This window comes from Anabrus simplex, chromosome 6, assembly GCF_040414725.1.
Source record: "Anabrus simplex isolate iqAnaSimp1 chromosome 6, ASM4041472v1, whole genome shotgun sequence".
Taxonomy (NCBI): Eukaryota; Metazoa; Arthropoda; class Insecta; order Orthoptera; family Tettigoniidae; genus Anabrus; species Anabrus simplex.
Genome location: NC_090270.1, coordinates 226,867,112 through 226,880,364, shown reverse-complemented (window position 1 = coordinate 226,880,364; position 13,253 = coordinate 226,867,112). Strand labels below are relative to the sequence as shown.

At 40.3% G+C, this 13,253-nt stretch overlaps 1 protein-coding gene across 2 annotated transcripts in view; it reads left to right on the top strand.

The window, feature by feature from the left end:
- Positions 1 to 13,253, top strand: part of LOC136876365 (sodium-independent sulfate anion transporter) — an 812,595-nt gene that overhangs the window by 246,255 nt on the left and 553,087 nt on the right. For both annotated transcript variants that reach the window (XM_067150255.2, XM_067150256.2), the window contains exon 2: positions 4,412 to 4,444. The gene's annotated coding sequence lies outside the window, so the exon portion shown is untranslated. The remainder of the gene's footprint in view (positions 1 to 4,411; positions 4,445 to 13,253) is intronic.

Here is a 13,253-nt window from a genome sequence, read left to right as displayed (position 1 = left end):
TGGAGTCTCCCAGCAGTATTTTGTGAATGTATTTTATGTACATTTTGCTCATGCACGGATATTATTCAGAATATAGTTAATTTAGAATCAGTGGAGTTATTGATAAACCTAGGTGCAGTTCCTACCTATTTAGTCGTTTTCAGAAGGTTAGGTAAGGCCTGAAGCAGATGTACCACTACGCAGCTTTATGTATACGCCCTGGGAGGGAGAATTATCATGCTTATCAAAATTCGAGAGATCCTTTCTGGTGAACTCTTTCGCTCGTACTACGGACATTTCGATTAATTATTTTTATTAATGTATTTTACTTCAATTTATTTCAGCTAATTTAGTCATGTATAATAATATTTCAGTTGATGCCCAAGTGTGAGGCGATTAAGTACTAATTTATTTTATCCCTGTTTGATTATTTTAATCATATTACAATGGTTATTAATTATTATTATTATTATAATTATTGTTATTAACTGAAAGAATACATTACACTCCTTTGTATTTCCTGCACTTTACGGCTCTGCCGCTGTAAAGTTCTTCTCATTAACTCTTGTCTCGGCATTTCGGCTACAAGGTAAAAAAAAATCTAATCGTAATAAGGGAATGAAAACAACGAAGACACTTGGCGCTCTAAAATAATTGTTTAAACACACAGACAATTAATAGTCCATGTGTTTATTCTCCTGCTCCTATCCGTTCTTGAGATACTGGATTTAAGATGAGAAAAAAATAGGTAGGTTTTATTGACACATTTTTAATACAAGAATGACGCTACCCTTAGTCGTGAAGGTTTCGTAAAGCATCGTCGTAAACCTTGGTAATTAATTGAAGTGTATTCTCGAACCCCTTTCTTCCCTTCTTACATCCACTTCTTCGCCTCTAACTGAGCATCGTCCGGAAATCCACAAACGTGATAACTCGAAGGACACTAACCACTTTACTCGCTTCTAATTTTATAGGTAAACAACAATTATCGTACTGCTGTCTAACTCTATTCAACGTGATAGCACCACGTTTCGTGTCGGTCGAAATGAGGGACAAGCCGCCCTCATTAGTGACACTTAACTGTTATCTCCATGTTCACACTCCAAGCTATCGCACTATATTATGTGTGTACGTAAGATGTCACGGTGATAATGACTAACAAGGCAAAACCACTTCGCCGCTAGCCTATTGGGATGTGACGCAGGGGTGACTCATACCTCGAATTTCCCACCTTTCATGTCGTACCCTTAATGTGGTACGTTTTGCAGCCGGGAAAATACTGGAAAGTCACTGATGGCGTCTTCGTAGGTGGCCATCATCAAAGTTGTAAGTTTTGTTGCGAAAATCCGAGTGGTACGTACCGGTACGTTTTGTCGTTCATCCGTTCTGCCGGAACACCGAAAAAATCGCTTTCCACTCTTGCTATCAAAAATCGCGATTTCTTTTCTCAGATCGCGCTATTTAACTTTGCTTGTACATTGTTAGACTGGCATTTAAAAGATTCAAATTATGATTTAAATAGTAAAGATAATTGCATCTGTGACTCATTGCGCGGAAAGGGACCCAATGTTAGCAATGGACGTTTTAGAGCAAAGCTGAACAACAGTGTCTGTGGTGTCAAAATTGTATTTCATTGTCTTGACTTCTTGCACTACCTATGGGTAGAGCCCTGAGCGTATATACAAAATAGTATCCGCATCCGCTCTACATTCGTACCTCCTTCCTCCGCATCCGGGGATATTGTAAATCTATACTAATATTATAAAGAGGAAAAATTTGTTTGTTTGTAACGAATAGACTCAAAAACTACTGAACGGATTTTAAAAATGTCTTCACCTATAGAAAGCTACATTGCCAGTGAGTAACATGGGCTGTATTTTATTTTCAAAACAATTCGAGGTGCGGGGCACGGGGAGGGGGAGATATAAAAATAATAGGCTTATATAGGCAAAATATCGAATTTGTCGTATAAGGACAAGACAAAGCTCAATTTAATCCTCTTGACGCAAAGAACAAAACTCGGTAAGTCCTATGGGCCCGAAAACCATGTTTTAAGGCCCTAAAACCAACCGTTACGGAGATATTGGCACCACACTACCCCTGCTCTAGGAATCGGTTAAAAGAAATGAACTGCCGTAACCATGGCAACGTCAGCTCCAGGATTCTAGAGCAGCGAGATCATGCATGTACGTTTGGGCAAAGCTGCCAACCAAAATTGGTACATAACTACATATAAGACTTACTATCTGGAAAAAATATACTGTTGTGTAAGGCACTCACAGGACTCCTTTGGGCGGGGATGGAAAGGGGGTGAAGTATAAAAATCTTCTTACTACTGTATATATAAAAATGGATGTGTGTGTGTGTGTGTGTGTGTGTGTGTGTGTGTGTGTGTGTGTGTGTGTGTGTGTGTGTGTAAATGACACATCTCCTCCTAAACCACTGCAGCAATTTGAACCAAACTTGGCACACGTATTATCTACTATCGAGAGACGAGCACTGTGGGGGTAAGCCATCCCTAGCGCCCTTAAGGGAGTGGGGTCAGGGGGGTTAGTTATAAAAATAATCGAGAATAGTGTCGAATTCATGGGTTTCGGGGTCGCTGAGTTGAAAAGTAATACCCCAGATTTTTTAAAGTCCAAGTTCAGCCCCCTTTTAGGTAGGGAACGAAGGAGGGGGGTTGAGATATAGAAATAATTTAAAGCAGTTTCGAATGCATAGATTTCAGGGTCTCTGAGATGAATAGTAATACTCCGGATATTTTACAAGTCCAAGTGGGGGGCGAAGGGGGTGAGATCTAAAAATAATCGAAAAACAATGTAAAAAAATCTTATCTTATTCTTCTTACTATATATAAAAATGGATGTATGTGTGTGCGTGGGTGTGGTGTGTGTGTGTGTGTGGGTGTGTGTGTGGGTGTGTAAATGACACACCTCCTCCTAAACCACTGGAGCAATTTCACCAAACTTGGTACACTTATCAATTAGTATCAGGAGACAAACCGCGTGGGGGTAAGACACCCCTATCACCCTTATGGGCAGGGGGCGAGGGGGGTGGTATAAAATCATCTAGAATAGTATCGAATCCATAGTTTTCGTGGTTGCTGAAATTAATAGTGACACTCCGATTTTTTTTTTAAGTTCATGTTCAGCCCCCTTTGGCGTGAGGGTGAGGCGGGAGTGAGATATAAAAATAATCGAAAAGAGTGTCGAATCTACAGTTTTTGGGGTCACTGAGATGAATGGTAACATTCCAGATTTTTTAAAGTTCATGTTCAGCCCCCTTTGGCGTGAGGGTGAGGCGGGAGTGAGATATAAAAATAATCGAGAGGGGGACAGTCTCATTGATAATTGAAATCCTGTACATCGTATCTATAGTGCGACGGCTAAATACATATACTTATCACATTAATTTTTGACAGGATCAAATACTTCCCAGTCGATTCGAACTTCCATAATGACGAAGTTTTACTCGAAAATGAAATAATCTAAAGCTTGAAATCAAACACATCTAAATAATTCTAAAACTACATAATAGATCGTAACATATCAATCTGAAAATCAAAAAGGAATTCTATAAAAATTCACTTCACACATAACTAAACTGGTAATACAAATCTTAAAGGTAAATATTCAGAAACTATCCGGCAACGCCGGGTACTACAGTTAGTATTTAACTATATTACACTTAAGGTATTCCGAAACGGATAGAACTGTTAACATAATACAATAGGCTTGATACCTGGCACCAGACCCCATACAGTCTCAGCTTTATGAGGGATTTCCTCTTGCGATAACTACCGGCGTACTGAATTCCCACTCGGAATCTTAGTCCCTTCCTTTCGCTAACTGCGGGCAGGAGCCAGTTAGGCTTTATGGTCTCAAGGCTCTTTATATAGCCCCAGCATTTTCCTGGTGTGAAAATGTGAAACCACGCAAATCCATCTTCAGAGCTGCCAACAGTGGGGTTCGAACCCACTATCTCCCGAATGCAAGTTCACAGCTTCGCGCCCCAAACCGCACGGCCAACTCGCTCGGTAGCAGTCTGTTTGAACTGTTGTTTCTCATAATACGATCGCTTTGCACTTCGTAGCACCCTGATTGCGTCTTTTCTAGCTCCACGGAACACATTAGAATCTTCACGTCTTTGGGTCGAGTTCCATTTCTTCCAGGCATTTATCCTACGGATATTCTATTTTTGTTATTTATATTAAATATGTTTTCAGGATAAATTATTTATGCATTGGAAATAACAGACATGAAATCAGGGAGAATTATTGAGTGTATAAAGGGCGGGAACAATGATAAGAAGGTATTGGGAATGATGGAATAAAGGGTAACTTAAAAGAAGCGTTGCGTATGTAAAAATATAGGAAGTTATTTATAAGTAATTTTAAGGGTGAGTTCTAACATAATCTTACTTTTTCTTTCAGGTAGTGTTATATGAAAAAGGAAGAAGAACTTTGGTGAGTGTGATCTTCTCTACAAAATATTTGAAATAATTTGAAGTAAGTTAACTTATGTATTTCTTAAGTTATGTATAACCACTTTTTTTAATCATTTCGCCGACAAACTACCTAGAATGAAGACAATGAAAAACTGCATCTGAAATATAACCAATTTTTTTGGATTTAGAAGCAAAAGGGTGGATGTGGACTTTCTGCATTGCACGGGAGAGCATTCCAGCTAAAATTGAACGTTATTTTTTTTCACACTCTTAGCATGGGCATGACTATGAGCATTCATACTTTAATGGGAGATTGATGGATGATGTTGTTTGTTCTTGAAAGGGGCATAACATCTAGGTCATCAGCCTGATCCTTACTCTAGTCCGACTCCTCGGCAGAATGATCAGTGTACGAGCATTCGATTCAGAAGATCCTACCGATCGGGTCGGGTATTACAGCCATGTCCAATGGCTCGGGGACTGGGTGTTTGTGTCCTTCTTGACACAACACCTCTTCATTCACACACATCACAGTGCCATCCACCACTGAAATACGCGATAGCGAGTAATTCTTTTCAAAAAGGATTGACGTCGGGAACGGCATCCAGTCGTTAAACTGGGCCTTGTTCATATGAGCGACACAATTCTCAATTCGTAACCCCTCACCCTACCATAGTGTGAGTAAAGCAACCGAAAATAATTCGCAAACACTTATTCTATAGGGAGATAAATTCATAATTTTGAATGTTGATCCCCAAAATGAATTAATAATGCCTGTGAGGATTTCCGCCGTTTGCTTCTATGTCATTTCTCACAGTTAAATTTGTTCTCGTAACAAGTAGAGGGAAAAAACAGTATAACACTACATTTTTTGTATAGGCCTAGCGTATGTATAAGTTACTTGAGCTATCCCATACTTTTCTAAAATAGTAATAAACAGACGCCGGATTTTTAGGCAGTGTTGGGTTAGAATAGGGGCTGCCTGGCCGAGGCGGTAAAGGCGTGCTCGGTTCACGCAAAAGGACGTGGGTTCGATTCCTCGTCAGTAAGTCGAAAAATTTGAGAAAGGAGTTTCCCACTTCCGCAGGAGCACACGGCCCTGAGGTTCATTCAGCCTACTCCAAAAATGAGTACCGAGTTAATTCCTGGGGCCAAAGGCGGCCGGGCGTAGAGCTAACCACTCTACCGCCCCAAGTGCCGAGGTTGCGGATGGTGGAAGCCTTTACCTTCCACCCCCCACCCCCCACGACCTTCATGGCCTGTACGGAGATGACTTTGCTTTGCTTTTAATATGCAAACTAATTTGGTGTGTCCTCCAGCCCGCTCTTTCGTAATGTAGTGAGAATAACATGAAGTATAGGGTTTCTGATAGACCGTACCCCTAATGTGTATGCAAATCCCATAGCACAACCGTTGTGCAGGCTATCGTATAGTACCTATTTGCTGAGTAAGTTTCATTCTAACCTACATCCGACTCGTTGGCTGAACGGTCGGCGTACTGGCCTTCGGTTCAGAGGGTCCCGGGTTCAATTCCCGGCTGGGTCGGGGGTTTTAACCTTAATTGGTTAATTCCAAAGGCGCGGGGGCTGGGTGTTTGTGTTGTCTTCATCATCATTTCATCCTCATCACGACGCGCAGGTCGCCTACTGGCGTCAAATAGAAAGACCTACACCTGGTGAGCCGAACCCGGCCTGGGATATCCCGGCACTAAAAGCCATTACGACATTTCATTCTAACCTACTACTAACTAAAAAGTCCGGGTTCCAGGAATTAAATATGAGTTCCGCAATTGCCACTTCAGAAGACTATCTTAAAGAAATTCAGTCATAGCAATAACTGATTTTCGTTGCCATTATGCTTCTAAGAACCAGATTACCGGGCGAGTTGGCCGTGCGGTTAGAGGCGCGTGCATCCGGAAGATAGTGAGTTCGAATCCCACTGTCGACAGCCCTGCAGATGGCTTTCCGTGGTTTCCCATTTTCACGCCATGCAAATGCTGGGGTTGTACCTTAATTAAGGTCACGGTCGCTTCCTTCCAACTCCTAGGCCTTTCCAATCCCATCGTCGCCATAAGACCTATCTGTGTCGGTGCGACGTAAAGCCCCCTAGCAAAAAAAAAAAAGAAAGAGATTTTCATTCTTGAATGTCGACGTCGATAACAATCATCAGTAGATAAATGATCATCATCATCATCATCATCTGTTTACCCTCCAGGTTCGGCTTTTCCCTCGGACTCAGCGAGGGATCCCACCTCTACCGCCTCAAGGGCAGTGTCCTGGAGCTTCAGACTCTTGGTCGGGGATACAACTGGGGAGAATGACCAGTACCTCGCCCAGGCGGCCTCACCTGCTATGCTGAACAGGGGCCTTGTGAGGGATGGAAGATTGGAAGGGATAGACAAGGAAGAGGGAAGGAAGCGGCCGTGGCCTTAAGTTAGGTACCATCCCGGCATTCGCCTGGAGGAGAAGTGGGAAACCACGGAAAACCACTTCGAGGATGGCTGAGGTGGGAATTGAACCCACCTCTACTCAGTTGACCTCCCGAGGCTGAGTGGACCCCCTTCCAGCCCTCGTACCACTTTTCAAATTTTCGTGGCAGAGCCGGGAATCGAACCCGGACCTCCGGGGGTGGCAGCTAATCACGCTAACCACTACACCACAGAGGCGGACAGATAAATGATACAGGAACAATATAATGTCTTGTGGCCGTTACCAACATTACAGTCAGAAGTACAATTTTGTTTAATGTGACTGTTTGCTCTGAATGATTTGAACATTGTGTCTGGAACTGGAGAAGACGACTCTTACTTTAGGAACTATTAGAATAGGTCAATAGTCACATAATAATAATAATAATAATAATAATAATAATAATAATAATAATAATAATAATAATAATAATAATAATAATAATTTGATTGATTGATTGATTGATTGATTGATTGATTGATTGATTGATTGATTGATTGATTGATTGATTGATTGATTGATTGATTGATTGATTGATTGATTGATTGATTGATTGATTGATTGATTGATTGATTGATTGAAGCCGTGTTGCCTCCAGAGAGACCTGCTGGGAGGTCTTCTAAGTTGACACCTATGGGCTACGTGCGTGTTAGAATGTGAAGTGATGAAGATGATAATGAGGTAGAGAGAGGGAGAGTGGAACTCGATGTTAGCACATAACCTACTCCTGTCATTAACACTAATGTGTCTGCTCACTGCTTAACGTCTCCATCCGGCGGACGAATCACCATCAGTAGCGTCATATACCTTCACTCCATATGAACATTACGGAAGAGTTTGGAATTGAATCCAGGGTTTTGGCATGCAGTTTAGTGATTAGAAATTGGATATCACCACTCCTCCTACCCTGCCGGTCAATATTCTCATAGTGACAATGGATTCGACCAAAGGAAGTCAGACCGGCTAACCACGGTGTCGGACCATTTGCTTTAGCTCCTTTACGATCATGGTCACCGGACGGGCGCCCAGTGGGGAGGAAACACGGCATGAAGATCAACGATAGTCTAAGCTCGTAACAATGCCATCACACTGATTATTGTTGTTCCTTTTTCTCTTCTATTGCTACTCACCTCCGGTAGATACCACTGCACATAACTCGTCACCTACAACACCTACTTTCCTATTAAGTACAGATAATAATTTTCATACATTCTGTAATTACTATTACCCCATTCTAAACTCATCAAGAGAAGGGATACAGACCATATGTCAAGTGACCACTGACACCCTGGGTGTGGCAGCTGGCCAGCGATTCCTTAACACACATGACTCAGTCGAATTCTCCTTAGCGAAGGTGGGTTACTTTCACACAGCCCACATTGTTGCACTATATCTGCAGCCAAGGAGGAGAGAGGAAGAACGTAGAGGTCTTCAGCTGGCCTGTGCTCTGGCCTTAGCAGCACTCCGCTTGACACCACCAATTCTTGTTGAAACATCGTGCTAGGATGTTAGAACTGAACATTTGTAATCATATGACTCAAGAAAGGTAAAATGAATTCAACCCTCTACCCTTCCTGCCTTTGAAATGTGGCGCCGGCTCGAGACATCCCAGGGTCGCTGACTGGGTACTACCCTCAGAGATATCTTCAGATATTATAAACTAACCTTAAATTAATCAAGCGGGAAGGATAAAAGAGAAGAAATAAAATAATTAAATAAAAATCCGAATGAGAACATTTACGAATGCAAAATTTATTGAAAAGGCTAAACTTTGGCAAAGCAAATATACTTCTATACAAACAATAAACTCTTCGGACCAAATATTGTTCACAACCTCTATCACCCTCGACTATAACATATCAACCTCATGACTTATAGATTTCAAATCCTTCTAAACACATTACTTCATCTTATTACAATTCCCTTTCATCTTATTCATCAACTCTACTTCAGTAGTTCAAAATTTTAATCCAATTCCATTCCACACATATCTTGGTACCACCATATTTCAAAATTTTCAATAATAAAATATTGTAATAATCTATCATCATGACCTTCGTTAATTTATCAAAGTACCTTTTTAAAATGTTAATACAACCAAAACTTCTTCCGTTCATTCTTTGAATAACAAATTCATATTTGCTCTCCATACCTTTAAGTTATTTCCTCACCATATTATAAACCTTGTAGTTACCATTTACTAAATACCAAATTATTTATTTAAATACACTCTTCGAAATGAAATGTATGAGGCTGTGTAAATTCATTAAGCAACATCCGCCGTGTAATTCACAACTCATCTTTTAATTAATTAAATCCATTAAATTCATTATGATTTACAAATTCGCAGTTATCAATGTCGGTATAATTGTTACCTTGAAAATCATAAGTTTATCCAATTAAGTTTGTTAGATTTGGTAATTCAATCCAAAATTTTATATATCATAAAATTATTCATCACAAATTTTATATAAAAAAATAGTCCCTATTATGATTTGAGTCCGAAACTATTTAACTTATTCTTTCTCAGTACCATCCTCCCCTCATATAATGCTGATAATATGGAACGCACGCACGAAATCGAAAAGTAACCCTGACATAAATAAATTAAGTTAATTCACCGATTCATCTAAAATTAAAAATATCTTGCATATGCCTAATTAGCTGTTTATCAACACAAAAACATCCTACCCTGTAGCAAGACCTACACTACAATGATAATGCACCTTAACCTACACTGAATTTACAGACAAGGGTCAGAACCTCATTGTCGCAAGTACATACAACCACATGAACTGAATTCAACATCACAAGAAATATTGCAACTGCAAAATCAAAATTTGCATTGCCCACATATTGAAGAACATATAACATAAACAAACACAACATAATTTCAATCATATAGTCACAGGGAAAATCATTATACACTGGCTCGGCCGGGCATCGAACTCCGACCCTCAACATGGCATCATTACAGTGACCTATCATTATGCTTGCCGCAATGATCTGTCACGAAGTCTAGCTATCATTATTTAATCTAATTGTGCTGTCCTGAATTCCACAAACAGAATTTTTCTTACGGATGAATGCGATATTTTGTTACTTATAAGACCTTACTACAGCTGCCATAGCCTCTCTAATACACAACGCGCCGTCCTGGTCTGTAGCCTTATCGCACGCCCGACTCATTTCATTGACACGGCATTCTAACATGTTCGCACCCACTTAAATTCTCTCTCTCTCTACTCTAAATGAAGCCATATGTTCCTCCACAATATCATGCGCCTGTGCGAACAGTTACTAATTATATAATACTCTCAATATATTTTATTCATTTCATATTTCACGTATTATTCTACATTTCTCACTCCATTATCAGGAACACGTACATCATTATGCCGGTATCTACATATATATATGGCGCTACACAATCATTGGTTCGACTCTTGCGGTCGGCATTTTGTGTCTTAGAGGTCCCTATTTCAACACTAGCTAACTACTTCTCGGACATTTTTAGGATGACAATTATTCCCTTCAGCACAAAATTTCTCATTGATTAACGGTGCACGTTACTTACTGATGACATATATTTTCCAAAATCCCACTGTAATGTGCCAGACAGTCCGGGTTCGAAACTTGGGTCAGTGAAAATTTTCTTGACGAACTTTTCATGCGACATGCCAGGTTAATCTATCTATTCCCTCTAACTAATCCTTACTGATGCCTCCTACGTCATTAAATATTCACACACGCACACGCTAATATTTGCTAGAAGATCACGCACTGAGAAGAAAACAAAAAAACCCATGTTTCACACCCGTAATGGAAAATCATTATTTACACACATTATTTCCACACTCGCGAAGACCATATTTTAACACACGCTAATATCACAATATGTACACCCCCCTAGGCATCAGCATAAAACAAAACCTAAAAAAAAACCTAACTATCCTTGCTACAGTACTTAAAAAGGAAAATAAACGAATAATCATGCATTAATTTATTTACAGTTAACAGCTAATCATGCACATGCTAGATAATGAATCAGGGTACTTATCGACTCGGCGACGCTCCATACTCAGCTCCACGGCCTCATGGTTTCAGGTCGGCCCCATGATGTACTTAAGCCATCATGCTAACGGCCTCAAAACCTGAACCCATACCATTCTCCACACCCATGGTCTTCACTCTTGTTGCTTTCATGAAATCACACGCTCATCGCTTCCTACTACACTAAAATACATATAAAAAACACAGATAAAGTTAAATTATTCTAGCACATACACTTCTTCACAATTGTAATATACACTTTGTCTCTGCTTTCCGCGAGTTTACACGTGGCACTGCGATGCGTCCTTGTTTGATCTCGCTCCGATCCTAATTTTCAGTTAATGTTGTAAAAATTCACCTTCTTGAATTTACAAAAATTTCGGTCATTATTGAGTTAAATGCAAAGTCTATCGGACCCGTAGTATCTTCGACAGCTAGTTATTTGATAGGAAATGCTCTAGATTAGGGTTCTCGTGAACCACATACACGTACGTCCGACACGTTCAAATTTCCGTAGCAGAGTGCCTCTTCTTAGCGGCTCGCGTCCTCTCCATGCACGCCGGATCCTGGATAGAGAGCTCGGGGAACCCCATTAACAATGATGTAACATCCCGTCACATATGCCTGCAATTATTTATTCCAATAAGTTGTTACAAATATGCCGTCTTTAATTATTATTCTCAAAATGGTTTAATCTTGTTTTCACCTTATCCCCTGGTGGATTTAATTATTTTAGAAGTCATTTATGCGGCACCCATCTTTAATTTACCCCCATCATTCCAAAACCTGCTCTGCTGCGATTCGCTGCCTGAAAATGTTGCCAACTTAAATCTGGTGACTTTGGTCATCACACCTCATGGAATATTCCAATGCTTTCCATTTCATCATAAGATGACCTTGACACGTGGAACTATCTTTAAACCTGGGCAAGCGAAATGGCGCCACACATCCGGCCTATAATGTAACTGCGGCTATTCCCTCATATACCATTTTTTTAATTTCTAATATTTTTAAAGACAATGATATGAGCCAATTGGGCTCATCTTTCCCCCACTTTCTTTTTGGAAAAATTACTGACAAGGGATTTTTCCAACCACACATCTTCCAAATATATCATTGTCCTTCCATTATTTACTTAACAATTCCAGATTTTAGACTCACATTTTCTTTCTTAAGACGCTCATTTTCTTTTAACAATTCAACTAATTCCTTGAACTTCTCTCTTAATTCCATTACTTCTTCACAGGCATATTTTCCATTGGCACTTCCGATTTCATCCATTTTTCCTCTAAGCATTTCTTCCATGGTATTGTAGGCTAGCATGACATCTCCTTCGTCTTCATCTTTCGTTTGATTGTCTTCTCCATCATCTTCTTCTCCTTCATCTTCTTCAGGGTGTCCTTCAAGATCGTCTTCAACTACCAACAATGTGTTTTCTTCTTTACTCCTGTTCCTTCCAAGGAAAAACCCGGAGCATTTGGATTTAAGCCCCTGGCTTCCTCTCTCTGTGTCATGTCATGATTTTCCTCAATTTCTTCTCTACATCTCCTATCCTGATTCCCTTGTTGAATCGCACTCTTCCACTGGTCTGACGACACTCCTTTCGTGGCCAACTCCTCAACATATCTTCTAGACTCATTCCTGCGTTCTTGAAGATCCATTCTGTCGTTTTCTTCTCTTCTTGGTCGACCTCTTGCATCACCTGGTCTATTATATGGTGGATATGGTCTTCTCATCTCTCCAAACCTTCCATATCTATATCGGTACCCTTGTCTTCTGTTTCCTCCATAATTCTGATTATAATTTGACTCATAACTTCTATCGTTGACTCGTCCTCTTCCAAAGGATTGAGCTTTCCAATTTCTTCCCTGGTATCCTCCTCGATACTCTCTGTTCTGATTATCATCGTTCTTATTGTTGTACGTGTTGGTTCCCTGGGTCTTCTTCTCTGATGAATTCTCTTCCTTGGTCAAGTCAATAGTATGGACTGCTTCAATATTCCGATTCCTAGGATGATACAAGTTCGATGTTTGATCTAATTGCCTCAACAATACTTCGGCCTCTACAGCTGTTTTCACGTTCGCAGCTATCAATGTCCTTTGCACATCCACAGGTAACTGTCTTTCGATTGATGCGATTAACTCTTCTTCTGGAGGCGGACAGTCTAACTCCCTAAGCTTCAAAAGTTGCCCACTGAAAAAGTCTGCGTATCTCGTGGGTACTGTGCTCTGGTATTTTCGTGAATACAGTTCAAGTCTGAGTCCTTGTTGAACCTCCTGACCCCAGTATTTTTGTAAAAAGGCACGC